General features: G+C 37.7%; 1 pseudogene; it reads left to right on the top strand.

Moving 5' to 3' along the window:
• Positions 1-4,323, top strand: part of LOC102817923 — a 38,482-nt pseudogene extending 34,159 nt beyond the window's left edge.
• The last annotated feature ends 294 nt before the right edge of the window (positions 4,324-4,617 follow it).

The following is a 4,617-nucleotide window of genomic DNA, read 5'->3' as shown; positions in this document are numbered from 1 at the left end:
GACTCGATGGCACCTGACAACAACAACAACAACAGAACAAAACACTGCCTGGTCCTTTTCCATTCTCATAATTGTTGTTATTCTTGAGACCATTGTTGCTGCCACTGTGCCAAACCATCTTACTGGGGCTCTTCCTCTTTTTCTTTGACCCTCTACTTTACCAAGCATGATTTCCTTCTCCATAGATTGATACTGCCTGACAACCTGTCCAAAGAAAGGGAGACACAGTCTTGCCATCCTTACTTCTAAGGAGCAGCCAGGCTACTTTTCTTCTAACACAGATTTGTCTATTCATAGTACTTTAAATATTCTTCACCAAGGCCATAATTCAAATGCCTGGATTCTTATAGTCTTCCTTATTCATTGTTCAACTTTGAAAATACAAAAATACAGGAGCACCTTAGTCCTCAAATTGGCATCATTGCTCTTTAACATTTTAACAATTGCCTAATGCAAAAAGTTATTTGATTTCTATGAGTGTTGATTGTGGATCCAAGCAAATGGAAGTCTTTGACAACTTTAATCTTTTGTCCACTTATCATGATGTTGTTTATTGATCCAGTTGTAAGGATTTTAGTTTTCTTTACAAGTCTAGACAGCAATTTATATTCCCCTGTTTATGTTGACTCTTGGTTTTCCTTCTCTTCTGTGTTGTTGTTGTTGTTAAATGATGTTGAATCAGTTCTAACTCAGTGCAACCCTGTATAGGGTTTCAGAGGAGTGGCTGGTGAGTTTGAACTACTGACTTTGTAGTTCAAACCGACCTTATGGTCTATTGCTTAATCTACAGAGCCACAACAGGACTCCTTTCTTTCCTTTGTTGTTGTTATTAACTGCTGTCAACTCATAGCGACCTTTTTTAGGGTTTCCAAGAAGTACATGATGGGTTTGACCTGCCTACCTTGTGGTTCACAGTCCAGTGCTGATCCTATAGCACTGCACCAGAAATCCCATTCTCTTCTGTTGTTAAGTGCTGTGTCAAGTCAGTTCTGACCCATAGCGACCCTGTATAGGGTATCCAAGGAGCAGCTGGTGAGCTTGTAGCGACCTTGCAGTTCAAACAGACTTTTCAGTCCATTGCATTAACCCACAGCGCTACACCAGGAGTACTATGCTCTTCTGTAGTTCCTGTTTATTTCTTTATATCTTTCAAACAAAGAGACACAAAAAGTGATTTCATTCATTATTCTCTGCTTGTAGTCTATCAAAGATATCTTACATTTTTTTTAAAGTTATGCATTCATAGCTTTTCTCTTTCAATGCAGGTGATCATATTAAGGGAAAGATGGAAACAAGCATTTTTTGATAGCTTTTTATAAGAGAACTCTGTATAAGGAAGGCTTTAAATAAGTACAAGCAGACAGAATAGTATAATGAATCCCAATGTACTCATTACCACTCAGCTTCAACTCAACAACACTCTGATTTTATCTAAATTCCCCACTCTCTCCTTCCATATTATTTTGAAATCTATCTCTGACACCCTATAGCTTCATCCATAAATATTTTAGCAGATATCTCTAATAAAGATATACTTTTAAAGAAAAAAAAGAACACTCCATAATTATATCTAAAAAATAACAATGATCATTTAATATCAAACATCTGTTTTTGTTAACTGCCCTCAAGCAGTTCTGGCTCACAGTGTTTCTATATAGTGTTTCTAATGTGTGGCTGATGGATTTTAACAGCCGACCTTGAGGCTTGCAGTTGAGTACTTAGCCAATAGCTCTGCACCAGGACTCCATATCTAATTAGTGTTTAAATTTCCTATTGTCTCACAAATTTTCTCTTATTTTTATAGTTTATTTGAATCAGTGCTAAAGTGAGGTTTAAACATCATGATTTGTTGTTATATCTTTTAAGTGTCCAATTTAATATATAAGTGCCTTGGTGGCCTAGTGATTTACAAATTGGGCTGCTGACCACAAGGTCAACAGTTCGAATTTAGCAGCCTCGACCCGACTCGATGGCACTTAACAACAACAACAACAACAACTGCAGGAGAACGATGAGGCTTTCTGCACACTTAAAGATTTACAACCTCGGAAACCTTATACTATGGTTGCCATGGCTTGTAGCCAATTCCATGGGACACAACCACCAATCTATAGGTCACCACTCTCTCTCCCATCCTTATCGGTCTATCCATAAAACATGATTTATTTGTTGAAGAGTTTTCTAGAGTCTGGACTTTGTAAATTGCATCCTTTATCTTCTGTTTGTATTTCCTGTAATTTTGTATCTGCATCTAGAGGTTCACTCAGATTCAGAAATGATTTTTTTGGTGGTGAGTATGGGCTTTCCTGTTTAAAGTTCATGGGCTTAGGACCTTGATAAGACAAACTTGTGAGGTAGAAAAACTGCCTACAGAAGAAGCGAGCCTGAAATATGGAGGGTTTTGAGGAGCATTGAACCACTGGACTGTAGCACAGGGTCGGCAGTTTAAACCCACCAGCCACTCTCCAGGAGAAAGACAATGCTTTCTGCTCGGTAAAGATTTACAGTCATGGAAACCCTATACAGGGTCGCCATGAATCAAAACCAACTCTACTTCACTTAACAACAATGATAAAAGAGTCTGCAGACAATACCTTGGTGGTGCCGAGCAATGGGGAGCTATAGCAATGCGATGAAATGGGAAAAAAAAAACAGTCCAGGGTTTGGATGTCATGAAGTAGAGTTCCAATATTCCCTAATCTCATGTTAGTCTAAACTTCAGTATTCTCATTTGTAAAATAAGGGATTAAAAGAAATTCAGTGTTGTGGGAACAAATAAAATAATGTAATGTGCTAAACAAATGTTAATTGTAAGTATTGTGCACCTAAACTAGGATATTAAGGAGATGTTGGAATAGGAACTATCTGTCTATAAAACAAGGACATTGTGCTTTGTACAGTATGCAAAGGTGTGAAAAAGAAAGTATGCACTTAACCAGGTCACACACCCATGTTTGCAGAAATGTTTCCTCTAGGTTCATTGGTCCCACCAGGTGGAGGGGATTCAGATTCAGTCTTGCCTTTCCATTGAAGACTGCCTGGCTGTTCTCTGTCCTTCTTAGGAGCTTCTAGAATATTTTCAAAATAAGATAGCTGAGTGTGAGAGAACAGAAAACGAGGACCTAATGAAGAAACTGGAACTGTGCAAAGAAGCATGTGAATGGGCAGCATAAACTAAAATGGGATTTGCAGCAGAAAAAGGAAGACATTGCTGAATTGCAGAAAGCTTTATGTGCCTCTTCCAGGAATGAGAACATGTTTTACAACTCTACTCAGAAAACAACGGACTGAGAATCAGGGAAGTAGAAGATAAGAAAAAGATTCAAAGTCTCTTGGCTCTTGTGGGAACAGATATTGGGGAAATGACCATTCCCCAAAAGACTATCCAGATTTTAAATAAACATGAACAGAATGAATCTTCAACTTTAAAAGCAGATCCTAAAGCAATCAAAAGAAGACCAGCAATGAGAAAGAGAGAAGAAAATACTGAGCAATACCAAAGAGACATACAGATGCTTCTCCTACAGGTGGAAGCACTGCAGGCTCAGCTGGAAGAACAGACCAAGCTTTCTAGAGGACAAGTTGAAAATCTCATGGAAGATAGATAGATTCTCATTGAGGAAATACAAGTTCATCATCAGAGAAATCAGGAGAAAATCAAAGAACTAACCAAAAGTCTCCATCACACCCAAGAACTGCTCTATGAGAGCACCAAAGACTTTTTAAAACTCATATTTGAAAACCAACATAAGGAGAAGTCATGGATGCTTGAAAAGGATGGTTTAGTGTTAAAGATTAAGCAATACAAGCTGCAATGTAAGAAGAAAGAAGATAAAGTTGGAAAAGTGTGGCCAGTTGTATACCAGAGTCATCATAAACAAAATTAATATATTAAGACCTTGAAGGATAAGTTAATACAAGAGAAAAAAACTTTCTAACATGTACCAAAAGCAATGCATTTCGCTAGAAGAACTTGCCCAAATTCATGATGAAAAAGGCGTGAGGAGAGAGATTTTCAAGGATTGCACTAACAAGATGGGGAAGTGTTTACAGGTAATGACCAAAATGCTATGAGGCCTTGGAGAACTGATGTATTGGAAGTAGAAGGTTATAAGACAGATATTAAAGCTCTCTGGCAGAAATTTAAAAGACTTAGAGCAGATGCTTTATAAGACAGCACTTAATGCTCAGACAGATCAGGACCTTGTCATTCTACATGAGGTCCGGAAGAGCAATAGACAGACACATAAGATACAAGGATAACTGAAGAAGAACCTGAAGTCCAAAGTGTTTGGTTTGGAGAATGAACTTAGACCCTGTTGATACCTACTTTTGGAAGTGGTTGCACCTGGAAGAGCTCTACTTCCTGAAACCTGAGAAAAAAGTCATCTTTCCCTAGAAGTTGTGAACATAGTGTTAACCCAAGTAGTGGTTTCCATTATTATGAAGACAGGATAACTGAATGAAGAATCAGGAACTACTAAGAAAGCTTATCTTCCTTTTGAAACTGTCCTGTTAATCCTTTTTTTGTCTGGTCTGGATTATAACCTGACTTACTTAGATATTTTCCTTGCTTATGTTAACAGGTATTTTTTTTTTTAAAGACAATGACAAAAA

The sequence above is a fragment of the Chrysochloris asiatica genome, unplaced genomic scaffold (assembly GCF_000296735.1).
Source record: "Chrysochloris asiatica unplaced genomic scaffold, ChrAsi1.0 scaffold00135, whole genome shotgun sequence".
NCBI lineage: Eukaryota > Metazoa > Chordata > Mammalia > Afrosoricida > Chrysochloridae > Chrysochloris > Chrysochloris asiatica.
The sequence above is the reverse complement of the archived record's forward strand: the minus strand, read 5'-3'. Positions and strand labels throughout refer to the sequence as shown.